A 21372-nucleotide genomic window follows, 5' to 3' on the forward strand; every position below is an offset into this window, starting at 1 on the left:
GGTCTTCCCAGTCTTTTTTTTCAGTCTTCGCACCCGAGCTGTCTTGGATATTTTATACCCTCGCCTGTGCTCTGATTGGTTGGCCATATGCAAATTAGGTATAGAACAACTGACCAATCAAAAAAGACCTGGTGAAAACCTGTGGGTCTGCAGACCTGAAATTGTAATTCTTTGGTAGGTCTGTCTCCTGCACCACCAACTAAAATTATGAAGAACTAGGGAGGATGGGGGCAAACGTTCTATTCTCTGCATCTGGGACTTTTGAAACAATCTTGCATTTTCCAGTCTGGTCTCAGCTCGCCAAGCCAGCCATACCTTCCACTGCGAGATATTCTATAGGCGTCCTGGGCTCTAACTAATCTACTAGATTTTTGTAACTAAATCTTTCTCCTCTACAGCCATTCTCTTTCACCCTGGACCCCAACCTCCAACTCTGCAGGACTACTTCTACCAAGGACCTGGACATCCCTCCACCTTCCCACCCAGCCCAACCTCCCTAACCAGGATTTAACTCATTCCGGGAGCAAGTGCAGAGTATTTGGTTACCCTGTGTTCACATTGCAGCACTGAAAGGGGGGAGGGGGGAAGGAAGGGAAAAAAACTGCCCCAGAATATTGAAGGGTCAACTTTGCTGGTGGCAGCTCCTAGCTCAAGCTGGGAAGTTTACAATGACAACCCAAAGCCGCCCGGGGAACAGATAAACCCCCAGCAGCTACCGTGAGATGTCAGGGATGAGCAAGAGGGGCTAGCTGCCCAGGCTGAAAAAGCTTCGTCCAAACCTACATGGAGGGCTGGGAAGGTGGCTCAGTGGTAGAGCGCTTGCCTTGCATGCATGAGGCCCTGGATTCCATTCCTCAGCACCACATAAGCAAAAAGAAAAAAGCCGGAAGTGGCGCTGTGGCTCAAGTGGTAGAGCGCTGGCCTTGAGCTGAGGAGCTGAGGGACAGCGCCCAGACCCAGAGTTCAGGACCCACGACCAGACCCAAAAACAAAACAAACAAACCAAACCTGCATGGAGCTCTGGCCGTAGTGGGCAAGGCCACACTGTCTAAAATCAGTCTGCCTCATTTTACTCTCCCTGCCCCCTTCCACCCCCCAGCCAAGCCAAGTGACATCTCTACCCCATATACAGGCACTGCCCTTCCTCCGAGGTGGATGCTTCTGGGTGAGGAGAGGGAAGCCTTGCAGATGCTGTTGCACTAAAGTTTTGCAATAGCCAGAGTTTCCTCCTGCTAGTTCTGAGTCTTCCTGCTGCTTCCCCTCCTTTGCCTCCTCTCCTGACATATAGGCACAGATGCTCCCTCCATCTCTGCAAGGAGAACGCAATCCACACACAGTATCTGGACTTAGATCCACCCTTCAATGGTGATTAGTTTTCACCCATGGGTTACCAATGTACAGTGCACTGTGTTCCCATGCCCCTCCTCACACTTGACCCTTCCCTTTGCCCTGGAAAATAGCTACTTTTATGCCCATTTTAGATATTGAGGAGCTGATGTCAGAAGAGAACTGTATGCCAGGTTTGAGATCCCTTTCTCCAAATCCCTCCACCCCACTTCACAGAATGTGGGCAAATATCTCTTTTCCACTGATATCTCAATAACCCTATCTCTGGAGCTGGGAATGTGGCTTAGCAGTAGAGCACTTGCGTAGCATGCATGAAAACCTGGGTTCAATTCCTCAGTATTGCATAAACAGAAAAAAGCCAGAAGTGTCACTATAACTCAAGTGGTAGAGCGCTCCCATTGAGCACCAAGATGCTCAAGGACAGTGCCCAGGCTCTCTGAGTTCAACCTCCAGGACTGGCCAAAAAAAAAAAAACAAAACACGTACCTTTGCAACTTGAATCAGCACCTGCTTTCCCCCCACGCTCTTTATCCCCTAAAAACAGGCTCTGAGCAGGGAGCTGCACCACAACCTCACTGTGGAGGCATGGAGAGCCTCAGAAGCTGAACTACAATCCTTGTACACTCCACCTACCTACCTACTCCTGCAATTATTTCTTCCTCTCTTTTTTTGGTGTCAGTACTGAGGCTTGAACTGAGGTCCTAAGCACCTAAGCACTGTCCCTTAGCATTTTCTCCTTAAGGCTGGTGCCTTATCACTTGAGCCACAGCTCCACTTCAGTTTTTTGCTGGATAATTGGAGATAAGTGTCTCATGGAATTTTCTACTCAGGCTAGCTTTGAACCACAATGCTCAGATCTCAACCTCTTGAGTAGCTAGGATTACAGGCATGAGCCAGAGGCACCTGGCGCTCTGCTCTTTCTTGATGTTCTCATGGAGAATAATGAAAGAAATTACCCTGTATGAATTAACCAAATATAAGTGTGGACTCCATTTATTTTGAAACTTATACCAAGCAATACTAGGTATTATTTGCAAGCTCAGTTGTGATGTCTTTCTGAAAACAGAAATGGAGGGAAATGGAGAGCTCTAATAGAATGAAGAATCACTTTATGCAGATTGAACTGTCTGTAATAGCAATTAGAATAGAGCTCACCCAAATCATGTTGATACACAGATGAAAGTGGGAGTGTGGTCTTGCACAAGCAAATCAGAAGAGCCCAAACCACTGGCTTTAAAGCTCTTGACTCTTCTAACTATATCAACATGGCATGTGGTTACCATATCTGGTTTGTCTGATTTCCAGGTAAGTCACTTGGTTCATGAGTTGAATATGATGAGTTATCTCCAAAGCATTTTGCCTCATTATACTTTCTCCCTTACTCATCATCATCCCCTCTCCTCTCCCCCTAGTCCCATGCTTTGTACTATTATTTTCTCTGTTTGTTATATGTTTTGTTATATTTCTGCCCTCTGTGCCTCAGAAGCAAATCCATGCACCATAAATCAGTTTGTGTATCATGACAATTTAACCTTTGGAGAACCTAACCTTCCTGGCTCTCTCCTCATTGATCACCTTGGCTGAGTTGCTACAGATTATCTGATAAATATGTTTGATTCCTCCACTTATTAGGAGTCTATATTCAGTTTGGAACTCCCCAACTTTCCACTTTCTCTACAATAATTTTCCAATTCACCTTAAATACACACATAAATTATTTACATTAGACATGAATGTCACTATTTTGCTAGCACTGACTGGCTTAGCTCTGACTCATCCTGTTGGGTGCTGGCAGGAGCAATTGCCAGTGAGAAAAACAAGGGCCTTGAGAATGAACCAAAGCAAATTAGAGGGCTTTACTGGGCAGGGATCTGGACAGAATGAAGAAAAACACCTGAATGGAAATTGGTCCAAAGTCATAGCCATAATGATCAAACTAAGGTGTCTGGATTATCATTGTTCAGCAGCAGAGAGCAAATAACATTCAGGCAAAATGCAGAAAGGTATGAGAGAATGATTTATCACAGAATTCAAGATTAAGCATTTTACTGGACCTCAAGAATGGACTTAGAGCTGGGCACTGGTGGCTCACACCTGTAATCCTAGCTACTCAGGAGGCTGAGATCTGATGATCACAGTTCAAAGTGAGCCCAAGCAGAAAAGTCCCCGGGTGTGGGGAACACAGGCAGCAAAGATGGTGCTGAGAGGGAGTTGAGTGGGCACAGCCCAATTTACTGTAGAGCACATGGGCAGCAAAGATGGCGCTGAGAGGGAGTTGAGTGAGCAGAGCCCAATTTACCTTACATTCAGTGCGTAACCAGCCCGTGAAAGCTTAGGTGCGTGATAGGGTGTGACCTTGACAGTGATTGGTTCCTCTTCCTCCCCTACCATGGCAGCCACCCTTTTGGGCTTTAAAAGGGGCTGCTTTCTGTTAATAAAAGTTTTTTCTTCCTGCTGGATTTGGCTCCCCGCTGTGTCTGATTGTCTCCCGGGCTGGGGGAGGCTGGGGAACTGGTGAGCACCGCACTTACCTTTCCTCAGACCCTGTCCGTCTTTTGTGAGACAGATGAAGACCCAACATCTGGCACCCAACGTGGGGCACGAAAGGAAGATACCGGCCGAGGCTAAGTGGTCTCTCAGGGTAAGTGAAACCCTTAGTATTGGTAATGCTATATCACAGAAGAAGGAGGAGGAGGCAACATTAGGCCTAGAAGGAGTACAGGAGGACTTGGGAAGTGAGAAGGAAAAGGAACAGGTCAAATTCGACCAGGAATGCACTGAAACATGCACAGTGGAAGTCAAAACAAGGGTGAAAGTTACCCCCTCTGACCCAGGTGATCCTGACGGTCCTAGGCCCCCTCCCTATTCCCCTGACTGGAGGGGAGGTATGGTACCCTATGAGACCTGCGAGAGGGACTTGCAAGACCCAGACCCCTACCAACCTTCCATGGAGGGGCTGAGGGCTGGGGAAGTAACCTACTCGGAGACCTACCCTGGAAAGGAAGGGCCACCCGAGAGCCCGGACCCTAGGCCACAGGATTTGCTCCCCCAAGAGTATTCAGTCAATCTGGTACCAGGGGCCAATAGGCCCTTGGAATGGTATCCATGGGAAGCTAAGGATCTTAAAGAGCTCCGCAAGGTGGTGGCGGAGGATGGCCCAAACTCTCCTTGGGCCCAGACCCTATTACAGGACATTGCTTATCACCCGTGTGTCCCTAAGGACTGGCTGGATGTGGCCAAAGCTGTCCTCACCAGTTCTCAGTTTATTAAATGGTGTGCTTTCTTTAAGGAGGAATGCATAGTGCGGGTGGAGAATAACCAGCAGGCTCAACCTGCGATACCTATTACTTATGCCATGTTAGCAGGGACGGGGGAAGTGTACTCCACTGGCGTCCAACAGGCCGCAATACCTGGCCCGTACTGTGACCAGGTGAGGCATGTAGGACTTGCTGCATGGTACAAACTGGATGATGGGCCTACTGAGTCCCCCATAGCAGGAGTGAGACAAAAACCGGGTGAGCCTCTACCTGATTTCATAGACCGAGTCCAACAGAGCGTTCACCGCAAGCTGCCAGCAGGAAACCGCCGAGATCAGTTTGTAAAGCTGCTGGTCTGGGAAGGGATGAATGCAGACCACCACAAGGCCTGCACGGGATTGAGAGAGAGTTCCTGGGCAGATGGGTGGTAGCCTCACAGAATGTGGAAATGCAACAGCACCAGTCCCAATCACTAGCTTTAGCTTTACAGGCTCAGGCGTCTGCAATGACTGAGGCTATTACCCAGGCGCTGGCAGCCCAGGGCCAAGGAACCCCAAGACCATTGGGGAGAGGGATTTGTTTTAAATTTTTCAAAAGGGGCAACTGAATCCAGATTTCAGAAGCACTTGGGACAACTAAACCCTAAACCCCAAGTGAAAGTCAGGTGGAAGGACCCCCTGACACAACAATGGAGAGGACCTGACCCCCTAGTTACTATGGGCAGGGGATTTGGATGCGTTTTTCCCATAGGGGAGTCCGCTCTCATTTGGATCCCTGCCAGGAACCTTAAGTTTTTACCCATCTCCTCTATACAGGAGGATGCCCAAGGATAAACTAACCAACAAGGAAAGAAAAACGGCCATGGCCAAGGCTTGTGTTTAAAAGAGAAAAGCCAGAAAGATAATTACTAACCATCCCCAAGGGCAACAAGCCCTTGAGAAGCTCTTGTGTTCGCTAACCACTACAGATGGCGATACTCCAGCTGTTGGCTGTCCTGACCCTCCCAGTCCTGGCAATGGCCCTATGGAATCTGCATCAACCTCAACGGGTGACCTTGGGCAGTGATCAGCGCTGGCAATAGCACCACAAGAGAAGCTGTCCCTTCGACCTGGTGGCCTGACCTTCATTTTGATCACCACCCTATGGACTGTTTAATATTTTTGTAGGAGTTAATTATTTTAGTGTTACTTGCTTTAATTGTTCTTTTACTAATTGCTTCTATAGCAGCATTGAATCCATACTTATTGTTAAACAACCACCTTTTGTTGTGCTTAGATCTTTTCCAACCCCACAGGCAAATAGCTGGATTAGAACAAGCCCCACCTCTGGACTCTGAAGTGGCAAAGACTGCTATCCCATCCTTCACTAATGTTAAAGGACTGCTAATGACTTTGCTTAGCCTGGTAATGCTTTTGCTGATGGTTTTTCTATGCCTTCCTTACATTATACGTGCACTGCAAAACTCTTATGAGCTTAGCCAGCCAATTACATCAGATCAAGCTCCAAATGAATGAATTGCCCCCCGAGAGGAATCACAGCCAGAGACGGGTAAGAGGGGGTGTCAGTCTGACCAACCTAAGACAGGGCTTTCAGCTTTGCTCTGAAGAAGTTCCTGATGACGAGTAAGGCAGACAAGGAGATCAACCCAACCTAAGACAGGTGGGTTCGCTTCTTTAAACAAAGACGGGGGAGATGATGTTGGGAGCCATTGGGAGCTGACAGTAAAGCTCAAAGGTCATCTTGACCCCTGTGCTAGCTTAAAGGAATGTACAAGGAACTGGCTTACTTAAAAGACACCAGGTGCCCAGGAATTAATTGAACTGCTTCGAACATTTCTAACTGTGGTGGGACTGATGTTTATTACCGTGCTAGGTGGGGATGTGAGGTAACTGGGATGGGGGCTCTTGGATCATGCACAAGGGCCCTCCCTATCCTTGTCTGGCAAATCTCGACCCCCAGACTTGCCTTGAACCCCCTGCATGGCCAATGCTATTCTTACCAATGTAATCCTGTTAAAACAACCTTTACAGAGGAGGAAAAAGGATAACTAACTGGGAGGGGGGTCTACCATTAAAACAAAAAAAGGGGGGAATCTGTGGGGAACACAGGTAGCAAAGATGGCGCTGAGAGGAAGTTGAGTGGGCACAGCCCAATTTACTGTAGAGCACATGGGGGAATCTGCAGAGCACATGGGCAGCAAAGATGGCGCTGAGAGAGAGTAAAGTGGGCAGAGCCCAATTTACCTTACGTTCAGTGCGTAACCAGCCCGTGAAAGCTTAGGTGCGTGATAGGGTGTGACCTTGACAGTGATTGGTTCTTCTTCCTCCCCTACCATGCCAGCCACCCTTTTGGGCTTTAAAAAGGGCTGCTCTCTGTTAATAAAAGTTTTTTCTTCCTGCTGGATTTGGCTCCCCCCTGTGTCTGATTGTCTCCCGGGCTGGGGGAGGCTGGGGAACTGGCAGCACCGCACTTACCTTTCCTCGGACCTGTCTTTTGTGAGACAGACGAAGACCCAACCCCCGGGATACTCTAATCTCGAATTAACCACTCAAAACCCAGAAGTGGCACTGTGGCTCCAATGGTAGAACACTAGCCTTGTGCCCAGGCCCTGTGGACCAAAAAATAAAAAAGAATGGAGTTAGAATAGCTAACTGCAAAGTCTTCAGAAATGCAAACAATACTTTTGGCACTACCTGGGCAGAGCTCCATATGGAGTTGTTTTTTATTCCTCTTGTAACTTCAAAGGGAAGTTAACAAGGCTGGGAAGGTGGCTCAGTGGTAGAATGCTTGCCCTGGGTTCGATTCCTCAACACCACACAAGCAGAAAAAGCCGGAAGTGGCACTGTGGCTCAAGTGGTAGAACACTAGCCTTGAGCTGAAGAGCTGAGGGACAGTGCCTGGACCCAGAGTTCAAGCCCCACAAGCGACAAAAAAAAAGGGGGGGGGAGAGTTAACACAATGTCTGGAGCTCTTGATCTCCTACAAATGAAAGAGGAGTATGTCCTCAAGTTCCTGGCAGTAGGAACCCACTTGGGTGCCACCAACCTGAACTTCCAGATGAAGCAGTACATCTAAAAGTAGAAGACCAAGGGCTGGGAAGGTGGCTCAGTGGTAGAGTGCTTGCATGCATGAGGTCCTGGGTTCGATTCCTCAGCACCACATAAGCAGAAAAAGTCATAAGTAGTGTTGTGGTTCAAGTGGTAGAACACTAGCCTCGAGCTGAAGAGGTGAGGGACAGTGCCCAGGCCCAGAGTTCAGGGCCTACAACCAAAAAAAAAAAAAAAAAGGAAGAAGAAGAAGAGGAGGAGGAGGAGGAGGAGGAGGAGGAGGAGGAGGAGGAGGAGGAGGAGGAGGAGGAGGAGGAGGAGGAAGAGGAGGAGGAGGAGGAGGAGGAGGAGGAGGAGGAGGAGGAGGAGGAGGAGGAAGAAGAAGAAGAAGAAGAAGAAGAAGAAGAAGAAGAAGAAGAAGAAGAAGAAGAAGAAGAAGAAGAGGAAGACCACCGATGATATCTACATCATCAACCTGAAGATGATGTGGGAGAAGCTTCTGCTGGCCACTGTGAGCCATCATGGCTGTTGAGAGCACTGCTGATGTCAGCTTAATCTCCTTCCGGAACATCAGCCAGTGTGCCATACTGAAGATTGCTGCTGCCACTGGGGCTACTCCGATCACCTTCAGCTTCACCCCCAGAACTTTAATGAACCAGATCCAGGTGGTTTTCCGGGAACCCTGCTTTCTGGTGGTGACTGACCTGAGGGCCAATCACCAGGCCCTTGTGGATACGTCCTACATCAGCCTCCGCACTATCATGCTGTGCAACACCTACTCCCCTCTGCACTACATGGATGTCGCCATCCCATGCAACAACAAGGGTTCACACTCTGTGTGTCTGATATGGTGGATGCTGGTCCAGGAAATCCAGCGCATGTGTAGCACTATCTTCTATTAGCACCTGTGGGAGGTCATGCCAGATCTCTACTTCTACTGAGACTCTGAGGAGATTAAAAAGGAAGAGCAGGCCACAGCTGAAAAGGCGGTGACCAAAGAGGAATTCCAGGGGGAATAGATGGCTCCGGCTCCTGAGTTCACACCCACTCAGTCTGAAGAAGCTGACTGGTCAGAAGGTGTGCAGGTGCCCTCTGTGCCCATCCAGAAGTTCCCTACCAAAGAATGGAGTACCCAGACTGCCATTGAAGACTGGTCCACTGTGCCCACTGCCCAGGCCACCAAGTGGATGGGGACCACTCCTGAGTGGTCTTGAACTCTCCATCTGTGTGCACTTCAGGAAAGTGGGAAAAAAATCAATGGGAAATATATTCAGATGAAAGAGAGAGAGAGAAGGAAGGAAGGAAGGAAGGAAGGAGGGAAGGAGGGAGAGAAAGAGAGGGAGGGAGGGAAAGAGAGAAAGAAAGAAAGAAAGAAAGAAAGAAAGAAAGAAAGAAAGAAAGAAAGAAAGAAAGAAAGAAAGAAAGAAAGAAAGAAAGGACAATAACCATTGGAAGCATGTTTCAGTTCAAATCTTATTACCATCAAAAATTTTAAAAAGGGGGCTGGGAAGGTGGCTCAGTGGTAGAGCGCTTGCCTTGCATGCCTGAGGCCCTGGGTTCGATTCCCCAGCACCACATAAGCAAAAAGAAAAAAGCCGGAAGTGGTGCTGTGGCTCAAGTGGTAGAGCGCTAGCCTTGAGCTGAAGAGCTGAGGGACAGCGCCCAGGCCCAGAGTTCAGGCCCCATGACCGGACCCAAAAAAAAAAAAAAAAATTTTAAAAAGGAACACAGACAATAAACATCATCATTTATCTTTTTTAAAAAGTTAGTTAGTATTCAAGGAGTCCGGAGGAAGATGGCAGAGGAGAAGCTGAAGGCTAAACAAGCTCTCTCATAGGAAGCAATTTAGTGTTCCAGTGAAGAGTCCTAGGCTAGAGAATCACACCAAGTGTGCTATCACAGTACAGAGAGTTTGGTCAAAGAGGGAAAATCCAGGCAGCTTGGTCAAGGAGACAGATTTGAGCACTTGCCAGTGGCAGTAACGGCGGTGGCGGTGGTGGTGGTGGTGGCGGCAGCAGCGGCGGCGGCGGCGGCGGCGAGTGCCACAGCCGCCATATCAACAGAGAGAGTCCGGGACAAAGGCGTCAGATGCAGTGTCCGAGCAAATTCTACTCACCACCAGCAAGAACTGACAAGGAGTAGAAATCTTCATCATGCTGATCGTAGACCAGGGATGGCCCAGGAACCAAGAGTATGGCCCAAGACATCCTCACTCCTTCTCACAGACCAGCAGTGGGAAGGTAGTCCCTCCCCCACCACCAGAGAAGATCTCCATCTTTGATACAGACAAAGGCCCCACCTGAGCAAATAACTCCAACTCAGGCCATGGAAGAAAACTAGGAGCCATTCCACAGGTCATAGGAACCTGACCTGACCTACAGGGCTCAATTCCACCCAGGGGAAAGTTGCCCTTCCCAGGGAGAGGGAGCTCCACCCCGTGGAGGACTGGCTTTCTTCACTGGATAAACAGAGCCAGAGGCTGCCCCTCCCAACTGCAGCCTAGGCCCACAATGCTAGATCCTTATATATCACCCTGCACCAGAATCAACTCCAAATGGGTCAAAGACCTCGAAGTCAAAGCAGATACCCTGAAAACATTACAGGAAGAAATAGGAGAAACCCTAGGACTCCTTGGCACAGGCCGGAATTTTCTTAATGAGATCCAGAAACAACAAATCAAAGAAAGGTTGGACAACTGGGACTGCATGAAACTGCAGAGCTTCTGCATGGTAAAGGACATAGCTAGCAAGATCAATAGAAAGCCCACCAATTGGGAGAAGATCTTCACTAGCCGTACAATGGATAAGGGTCTCACATTTAAAATATACTTGGAGCTCAAAAAATTAAATCCCCAACAACAAATCCTCAAAGAACCAACTGCCTGATAAATAAGTGGGCTAAAGACTTAAACAGAAACTTCTCTGAAGAGGAAATAAGAATGGCCAATAGACTCATGAAGAAATGCTCAACCTCTCTAGCCATAAAAGAAATGCAAATAAACAACATTGAGATTCCACCTAAACCCATTTAGAATGGCTATAATCAAGAACTCTGATAACAACAGATGCTGGAGGGGATGTGGCCAGAAGGGAATCTTACTGCATTGTTGGTGGGAGTGTAAACTTGTTCAACCACTTTGGAAAGCAGTATGGAGGTTCCTCAAAAGACGAGGGCTGGGAAGGTGGCTCAGTGGTAGAATGCTTGCCTTGCATGCATGAGGCCCTGGGTTCAATTCCTCAGCACCACATAAGCAGAAAAAAAAAGCCGGAAGTGGCGCTGTGGCTCAAGTGGTAGAGTGCTAGCCTTGAGCTGAAGAGCTGAGGGACAGCGCCCAGGCCCAGAGTTCAGGCCCATGACCGGACCCAAAAAAAAAAACAAAAAAAAGACTCCACATAGAGCTCCTCTATGACCCAGCAATCCCACTTTTGGACATTTATCCAAATGATCACAAACAAGACCATACTAAAGCCACCAGCACAACTATATTTATTGCAGCAGTATTTACCATAGTTAAGATATGGAACCAACCCAGATGCCCCTCAGTAGATGAATGGATCAAGAAAATGTATATAAATATATATAATGGAATTCTATGCCTCCATCAGAAAGAATGACATCGCCCCATTTGTTAGGAAATGGAAAGATTTGGAAAAAATTATATGAAGTGAAGTAAGCCAGGCCCAAAGAAACATAGGTCCTATGGTTTCCCTTATTTGCAATAACTAGTATATGTCTGGGACAAGTCGAAAGGTCAAAAGCTATGTACATATGACCACATAAGCTGATGATAAGCGAAATCAACCCCAAGATAGGTACACAAGTGGTTTTTTCTTTCTTGCTATTGTTTCTAACGTATTTATAAGGTACCATGTGATTTTTTTTGTTGCTTTGTATGTTCCTTCCCCACGGTATAACCCCTGCTTTCACTGTATTTGATGTTGGTCTAATTTGGGGAGGGGAAGGGAAAAAACAAAATGTTTAAATAGGGTTACAGGTCAACCAATAAGTAGTGGAATATAACTCCCTAGGAACCAAGACTCAGGTCTGCCATATACAATGCTGTCTTCCTAACACAGGAATGATTAACACCAACAAATTCTTCAGTTTGGGCCCTACATTTTCAAGATTCTGTGCGAAGTGTTGTTTTGACAACACAACAATTACCTTACCCTTGTTACAGTTGGACCCAAGACAACTCCCCACACCCCAGTGAATTCCATCCCCATGTTTCTATTTCCAGACCCGCCTCATTAAACTTCAAAAGGTCCTGTTCTCCTTATTTTTACAAGATATAGGGTCTCCTTTATAGAAATAGGGAAAATGCGGGGTGGGAAAGTGGCTCAGTGGTAGAGCACTTGCCTTGCATGCCTGAGGCCCTGGGTTCGATTCCTCAGCACCACATAAGCAAAAAGAAAAAAGCCAAAAGTGGCGCTGTGGCTCAAGTGGTAGAGCGCTAGCCTTGAGCTGAAGAGCTGAGAGACAGCGCCTAGGCCCAGAGTTCACGCCCCATGACCATACCCCCCCAAAAAAAAAAAAAAAGAAAAAGAAAGAAATAGGGAAAATGCTTATGTCACATTATTATAAGCACATACCATTGTTTCATGTTAGTTATTTTATTGAGTTCGATTTCCTGTTTTTTCTTGATTTTTTTTAATTTATTTTTTTATCGGTTGTGAGGCTTTTACTCAGAGCCTGGGTACTGTCCCGGAGCACTTTTCTCAAGGCTAGCACTTTACTACTTTAAGCCACAACTCCACTTCCACTTGTGGTCAATTGGAAATAAGTCTCATGGACTTTCCTGTCTGTAGTTGGCTTTCAACCATGTGCCACTTTGTTCATCTTAAAGGACAGTATCTTTTTTCCTTGAGTGTGCTACTCTGACCCATTTACTGAGTAACTTGAAAACTGCTAGCTTTTAGGTAACCAAGAAAAGGCTCAACAACATATTTGGGGTCTCATACAAGCTGATCTGTGAACTTGAGCTGTAAAATCCAGCTGATCTGATGATGGTCAATGGTAGATAAAGATGTTGTTAGATTCTGTTGTATTTTGAATCTGAAATGTCCCCTGAAGGTTCATGTTTAACAGATTGGTTGCCAGCTTATGGACGTTGGGGAAGTGATTGGATCTTGAGGGCTCTGACCTAATCCTTAATGGATTCAGAACATATTCGTGTTGTCAGGAAGTGGCAGAAAACTAGAAGATATGGCCTAGTTGGAGGAATAGATCACTGGGGACATGTTGTAGAATCATATATTTCTCCTAGCTCTTTTTGCTTCCTGTCCACCATGTGGTACACATGCTCTATCATGGTGTCTCCACCACAATGTTCAGCATCACCACAAGCCCAGAAATAATGTAGTCAAAGTCATCATGAACTGAAATCTTTGAAACTGTAAGCCAAAATAAACTTTTCTTTGCTAAGTGATGGTGGCTTATGCCTGTATTCCTAACTACTCATAAGGCTGAGATCTAAGGGTTGCAGTTCAAAGCCAGTCCAGGCAGGAATGTCTGTGAGACTTTTATCTCCAATTAACCACCAAAAAACTGGAAGTGGTGCTATGGCCCAAAGTGGTAGTGTGCTAGCCATGAGAAAACGGCTCAGGGATGGTACACAGGCCCCAAGTTCAAGCCCCATGACCAAAACAAAACAAAAACAAAAACCTTTTTCTCCTTCTTGTAACATTTATATATTTTGTCATAGTAAGCAAAACTTACTAAAACAATATTGTCACCACAGAAGTGGAGTAATTGATGTGATTACCTGACCATATAGTTCATAACCTTTAGAAATGGTTTACAGGAAGAATTTAGAAAGGTTCAAGAGACTGGCTAGAGAAAGTCTAGAGTTTGGTAACCAGAACTTAATGGCCTCTTCTGATGGAAAGAGAGAAGACCAGAATGCCAACAGGAATATGGACAGAAAGGACCAAGAATTAGACTAAAGATCATTCATATAACATTAGGGCAAGGCACTTGTCTACATTTTGCTTATGCCCTGAGCAGTTATGGGAGGCTGAGTTTAAAGGTGATGAACTAGTTAATCTGGTAGAGGAAAGTTTAAGACATCACAGCATTCAGTCTGCTATATTGTTATTTCTGGCTTCTTTTCATCAAAATTGGAAGTAGTAAGTAGAGTACAAAGATTTCACAAATAGTTTGGCCAGAAAAGAAGCAAGTTGAAAGCTGTGGACAAGGAAATGACAGAGTAGCTACTGAAGAGGCTGAGAATCTCCATTCAAAACCAGCCTGAGTGGAAAAGTCTATAAGACTCTTCTTTTTTTTCCAGGGCTCTGGTTTGAACTCAGGGCCTGGGCACTGTCCGTGAGCTTGTTTTGCTCAAGGCTAGCACTTTACCACTTGAGCCACAGTACCACTTCCAGATTTTTCTGTGTATGCAGTACTGAGGAATCAAACCCAGGGCTTCATGCATGCTAGGCAAACACTCTACCACTAAGCCACATTCCCAGCCCTCTATGAGACTCTTATCTCCAATTAACCAGAAAAAAAAAAGCAAAAAGTGAAGCTGTGGCTCAAGTAGTAGTATGTCAGTGTGTCAGCCTCAAGAGAAAAAGCTAAGGGACCCCCAGGCTGAGTCCAAGCCCCAGTACCAGTGTACACACACATGTGCACGCACACAACCCCCCCCCCACACACACACAGAAGATGCCAGTGACATGGATGCCTGCTAAGGAAAGCCATAGGCCATAAGCACAGCCAGCCCAAGAGAGAGGCTATATGGGCTGCAGTTCACAAGGTTGTAAAAAGATTACCCAAGTCCTTTGGAGCTCACAGTGTGCCAGTATCTGCTCTTGGACATGGAACCACAGAATTTAATATTTTCCGGGGCTGGGAAGGTGGCTCAGTGGTAGAGTGCTTACCTTGCATGCCTGAGGCCCTGGGTTCGATTCCTCAGCACCACATAAGCAAAAAGAAAAAAGCCGGAAGTGGAGTTGTGGCTCAAGTGGTAGAGCGCTAGCCTTGAGCTGAAGAGCTGAGGGACAGCGCCCAGGCCCAGAGTTCAGGCCCCACAACCGGACCCCCCCCCCCAAAAAAAAGAATTTAATATTTTCCCAGCTGGATTTCAGTCGTACTTTAGTCCCATCTCTCCTTCTCTGTCCCCATTCATTCATCTTGAAAAAGCAAATGTTTATCCTGTGCCCACCACTATACTTGGCGGTATGTAATTTTCTTTTTGATTTTACAAGGGCCTACTGCTAAGATTGAAACTCAGAAGAAACTTTGGACTTGGATTTTTGAGCCACTGTGAAAACGTAGAGATTCGTGGAAATTAAATGAATGCATTTTAAATTGGGAGATGGACATGAGCCACTGGGGGGACCAGATGTGGAATATTATGATTTGAATATAAAGTGTCCTTTAAAAAGTACATCAAGGTAAAATTCAACATTCATTCATGCTAAAAAGCTCTGGAGAAAATAGGAATAGAAGGAACATTTCTAAAAACAATAAAAGCCATTTATGACAGACCAATAGCCAATATTATACTTAATGGGGAAAAGCTACAACCAATTCTCCTAAAATCAGGAACAAGGCAAGGATGCCCACTGTCTCCACTCCTCTTCAATATAGTCCTGGAACCCTTAGCCAGGGCAATAAGGCAAGAAAAAGACATTAAAGGGATCCACATAGGGAAAGAAGAAGTTAAACTATCCCTTTTTGCAGATGACATGATACTATACCTTCACGATCCAAAAAACTCCATCCCCAAACTCTTAGAAATCATAAATCACTTCGGCAAAATAGCAGGATACAAAATAAACCCACAAAAATCAGTTGCCTTCCTGTACACTGACAATGTACAAGAAGAGAGGGAAATAAAGGGAGCAACCCCATTCACAATAACCTCCCGAAAAATAAAATATTTAGGAATTAACCTAACCAAAGATGTAAAAGAACTATTTAATGAGAACTATAAAAAGTTAAAGAAGAAATTGCAGAAGACACTAGGAAATGGAAAGACCTCCCATGCTCCTGGATAGGCCGAATTAATATAGTAAAGATGGTAATACTTCCAAAACTAATATACAAATTCAATGCAATTCCTATTAAAATCCCAGTGACGTACATCACTGAAATACAGAAAACAGTCCAAAAATTCATATGGAACAACAAAAGACCTAGAATAGCCAAAACAATTCTAGGGGATAAAGACAATATGGGAGGGCTATCCATGCCGAACTTCAAACTCTACTACAGAGCTATAATAACAAAGACAGCATGGTACTGGCACAAAAACAGACCCGAAGACCAATGGAACAGAATAGAAGATCCAGAAATAAATCCACAGGCCTACAGCCAGCTGATATTCGACAAAGGAGCCAAAGACATACAATGGAAGAAACACAGCTTCTTCAACCACTGGTGCTGGGAAAACTGGGCAGCCACATGCAGAAAACTAAAAGTGGACCCCAGCCTATCACCGTGCACCAACATCAACTCAAAATGGATTAAAGACCTTAACATTAAACCTGAATCTCTGAAACTACTGCAGGACAGAGTAGGAGAGACACTTGAACTAATAGGCACAGGAAGGAACTTCCTGAACAGAGTCCCAGGGTCACAACAAGTTGGAGAGAGACTCGACAAATGGGACTACCTTAAAATAAAAAGCTTCTGCACAGCTAAATCTATCTCAACTAAGCTAGAAAGACAACCAACTAATTGGGAAAAAATATTTACCAGCAATATATCAGACAAGGGGTTAACATCCTGTATATACAGGGAACTCAAGAAGCTAATCCCTCCCAAACCTAACAAACCAATTACTAAATGGGCAAGGGAACTAAAGAGGGACTTCTCAAATGAAGAAATAAAAATGGCAAAGAAACACATGAGGAAATGTTCATCATCCCTGGTGGTGAAGGAAATGCAAATAAAGACAACCCTGAGATACCACCTTACCCCAGTCAGAATCGCCCACATCTACAAATCAGCCAACGACAAATGCTGGAGGGGATGTGGAGAAAGAGGAACCCTATTACACTGCTGGTGGGAATGTACAACCACTTTGGAAAGCAGTCTGGAGGGTCCTTAGAAAGCTAAAGATTGACCTCCCTTACGACCCAGTCATACCACTTCTAGGCATCTACCCTGAACAACAGGAACCAATAAAAAGGACACGTGCACCTCCATGTTTATTGCAGCACTGTTCACAATAGCTAGGATATGGAAACAACCCAGATGCCCCACCACAGATGAATGGATCCAAAAATTGTGGTATCTATACACAATGGAATATTATGCAGCCATTAGAAATGACAAAATAATGGCATTTGCAGGGAAATGGATGGAGCTAGAAGGAATCATATTGAGCGAGGTAAGCCAAGAACGAAGAGACAAACGGTACATGGTCTCCTGATAAGTGGATGCTAAATCCAAAATGTTAGGTGATACGACAAAACTAACAGGACTTAAGAAACAAAGAACTCCCACTCATCTGGTTGAACCACTACTAAATATCCCCATGCTGCTGATCACATATATGGTATATAACATGTGAACACCGTTATATGTTACAGACTGTGATAGACAATTTGCTCTAGGAAAGTTAGAATGAACTTGTGACTTTAAATGAGCATCATTATTCCACAATACTGTGAAATTCCAGAAATTATGTAATCACTTAATCACACACACAAAAAAAAAGAACCTAGGGGAAGGGAGGGAGGGAGGGGATGGTAGGGGGAAAACAATGGAGGGGGTAACAATGTTCAAGAGGAAGTATACTAATTACCTCACTCATGTAACTGTAACCCTCTGTATAGTATCTAATAAAAAGAAAAGTACATCAAGGGGGCTGGGATGTAGCTCAGTGGCAAAGCACTTGCCTAGCAAGCGCAACGTCCTGGGTTCGATTCCCAGTGCCAAAAAAGAAAAGACCAAAAAATAAAATAAAAAATAAAAAGTACATCAAGGAATGGGAATGTGGCTTAGTGGCAGAGTGCTTGCCTAACATGCATGAAACCCTGGATTCTACTCCTCAGTACCACATAAACAAAAAAGCCAGAAGTGGCACTGTGGCTCAAGTGGTAGTATTATGTTAGTTTTGAGCAAAAGAAGCTCAGGGACAGTGCTCAGGCCCTGACTTGAGTTCAAGCCTTGGAACTGGCTAAATAAATAAGTTCATCAAGTTTATGGCTTAGTAACATTTCCCAGTATCCCTTCTTTGCAGTTAAACAAAACTGAACAGCACTTTTCACACCAAATTTCCTCCAGAAGACCTAAGGATATCATGACTGGTGACACAGTAGATTAGCTTACACTAGCATCTCACAAATAATCTGGTGAGTGCTGCCAAGCATAGAATGATGGATGCCAGTTGGCACAGATTTCTGATGTAGCCAAGAGGGAGACCAGTTAGAGAAGCTGAGACTGATGGGATAGATGGGATAGGCCAGACTAGCTGACTGGCTGTGCCTCAGAGAACTTCCTATTGACCAAACTACATGAACCACATTTTAAAAGCCTGACTCAGCTGAGCACTGGTGGCTCATGCCTGTAATCCTAGCTACTCAGGAGGCTGAGATCTGAGGATTGCAGTTCAAAGCCAGCCCAGGCAGGAAAGTCTGTGAGCTCTTAGCCATGAGCTAAGAGCTACTGAAGAGCTAGGCACAGCGCCCAGGCTCAGAGTTCAAGCCCCACGACCTACCAAAAAAGAAAAAACAAAACAAAAACAGAGTGAGGGAGCCAGGCACCAGTGGCTTACACCTGTAATCCTAACTACTCAGGAGGCTGAGATCTGAGAATCGAGGTTTGAAGCCATCCTGGACAGGAAAGTCCATGAGACTCTTACTTCCAATAAACTACTCAGAAAAGGCTGGAAATGGAGCTGTTGCTCAAGTGGTAGAGCTCTAGTCTTGAGCAAAAGAAGCTCAGGGACAGTGCCTAGGCCAGGCCCTGAGTTCAAGCTCCAGGACTTGCAAAACAAACAAACAAACAACAATAACAAAGCAAAAGTGAGGGAAAGGGTAGGTAGGGGAAGAATGGGTAAGAATGTTGAAAGGGGTGACATTGATCAATATATATTGTATTCATGCACTGCTTTGTTAAATGGCAACTGCTTTGTACAAGTACTTAAAGATAATAATGAAAGTTGGGCACTAGTGGCTCATGCATCTAATCCTAGCTACTCAGGATGCTGAGATCTAAGGATCCTGGTTCAAAGCCAGCCCAGGCAGGAAAGTCTGTGAGACTATTATCTCCAATAAACTACTCAAATGGAAGAGCACTGGCCTTGAGCACAGAGAGGTTCAGGGACAGAGCCCAGGCCCTGAGTTCAAGCCTAAGGACCAGCAAAAGCAAAAAAAAAAAAAAAAAAAAAAAAAAGTAAAATTAAAATAATAAAAGATTAAAAGAGAATCCTGATGACAAGCACTACCCACCACTAGCCACAGGTGTGTATTGGAAATGTCAGCCTAGATTTAAGAGGCTATAAGCAATCTCAGAGAGTCCAGCACTACCATCACTGCCTGGGGTACTAAGCTGATCTAAAGAAGAACTACCGGTGAGTTTATGGGGTCCTAAAAAAAAGTGGAGGGTGTTACAGATCCAACAAGGAATGAAACTAAAGTTTGGGAGGTTAGGAGCTCAGATCCAGGAAGCCAGCATGGGGATTTGCAAGCAGACTTCATTTATTTATTTTATTTTGTTGTTGTTGTTGTTGTTTTGTCTGAGACCAGGACTCAAACTCACTGTCTGACACTTGCTTTCACTCTGGCTGCCACTCTACCAGCCATGCCTCTAACCTATATGCAAAACTTTATTTTGCTTGTCATATTTTTTGTGTCTGTACTGGGGCTTGAACTCAGGACCAGAGTGCTCTCTTTTAGCTTTTTTTTTCTCAATGTTGATGCTCTATCACAGCTCTACTTTGAGCTTTTTACTGGTTAATTGGTGATAAGAGTTTCATGAACTGTCCTGCCCAAGCTGGCTTCAAATCATAATCTTCAGATCTCAGCCTCCTGACTAGGATTACAGGTTTGAGCCACCTGCATCCAGCTCACAAGCTGAGCTTTTGCCTACTTTTTTTGTACTGGGACACTGACTCAGGACCTTAGGCTCTGAGTAGCTACTCTAACATTGAGGTAAGGCTCCAAACCAGATAGTCCTCTACTGGGCTAACTGATTAGAAAGGAAAAGAAAAAGAGGAAGGAAGGAAGGAAGGAAGGAAGGAAGGAAGGAAGGAAGGAAGGAAGGAAGGAAGGAAGGAAGGAGGAGAGAAAGAGAGAGAGAAAGGAAGGAAGGAGAAAGAGAGAGAAGAAAGAGTGCTGTGGGGAGGAAAGGTAGCCACATTCCTCCCCAGCCATGAAAAAAAAAATTTAGTTTTTTTTTGGCTATGTGTTTTGGGTTGTCCCTGAGTCTCTTTTGCTTAAGGCTAGCACTCTACCACTTGAGCCACAGCACCACTTCTGGTTTTTTCTGTATATGTGGTACAGAAGAATCAAACCCAGGGCTTCATGAAGGCACTCTACCACTAAACCATATTCCCAACCCCGTGTTTGTTGTATTTTTAATCTCTTTTTTGCTTTCTTTTTTCTAATTGTTTTATGTTTAAACTGTATCTTTATTCTATTTTTTTTCCAGTCCTGGGGCTTGAACTCATGGCCTGGGAACTATCCCTGAGCTTCTTTTGCTTAAGGCAAGCACTATACCATTTGAGCCACAGCACCACTTCTGGTTTTTTCTGAGTAATTTATTAGAGACAAGAGTCTCACGACCATACTCAGATCTCAGCCTCCTGAGTAGCTAGGATTACAGGCGTGAGCCACCAGTGACCAGCTTTTTTATTTTTGAATTAGCCTACATTAGTAATGTGATGATTCTATACATGCATACAGTGTCATTTGAACAGATTCACCCCCTCCAATATTTTCCCATTCCTATACTCCCCCCCCCACCCTTGTTCAAATAGTTTGGTGGGTTGGATTATAATTTTCTTATTTATCTATATGTAATACATTTTAATCCTTTTCACTCCACAGTATCCTTCCTTTCCCGGTCTCCTCTTGTTAATCCACCACTCAGTTTATACTTATTTCCTCATAACATCATCATCATCTTATATCTATATTTTACAAATGAGTGAGAACAAGCAGTATTTGTACTTTTGGAGGGTTTTTTGTTTGTGGTTTTTTGTTTTGTTTAGTTTGTTTTTTGTAGGTCCTAGGGCTTGAACTCTGGGCCTGCGCTCTGTCCCTGAGCTCTTCAGCTCAAGGCTAGTTTTCTTGCGGTTTTTGGCGATCAGAGTCTCACAGACTTTCCTGCCCTGGCTGGCTTGGAAACGCGATCCTCAGATCTCAGCCTCCTGAGTAGCTAGGATTACAGGCTTGAGCTACCAGCATCGGGCTAGTATTTGTACTTTCAAACTTGGCTTATCTCATTCAATGTGATGATCTCCAGATCCATCCTTTACCCTACAAGTGACATAATTTTATTTTTCTTTATGATTTAGTAATAATCCACACGGCACAGGTACTATATATGTATATGTGTATGTTATATAATAGATATACACATTTTCTTTATCCATCATTTGTCTGTCACTTTGGCTAATTCGATGGTTTGTATATTGTGAACAGAGCTACAATAAACATGAGTATGCAGGATTCTCTGGTTTATTGACTTAGATTCTCTCTAGTTCTGGTGCTTCATTTTCTCCACTATGTAGATCATAATGGTCAGTATGTTCTAAATGTTGT

The 21372-nt window shown here is 45.0% G+C and overlaps 1 pseudogene; it reads left to right on the forward strand.

Annotated features, from left to right (window-relative positions):
• Positions 1-7562: 7562 nt before the first annotated feature.
• Positions 7563-8865, forward strand: LOC138839502 (small ribosomal subunit protein uS2-like; annotated as a pseudogene).
• The last annotated feature ends 12507 nt before the right edge of the window (positions 8866-21372 follow it).

Source organism: Dipodomys merriami, unplaced genomic scaffold (genome assembly GCF_024711535.1).
Source record: "Dipodomys merriami isolate MVZ:Mamm:240054 unplaced genomic scaffold, mDipMer1.0.p SCAF_3, whole genome shotgun sequence".
Classification (NCBI taxonomy): domain Eukaryota; kingdom Metazoa; phylum Chordata; class Mammalia; order Rodentia; family Heteromyidae; genus Dipodomys; species Dipodomys merriami.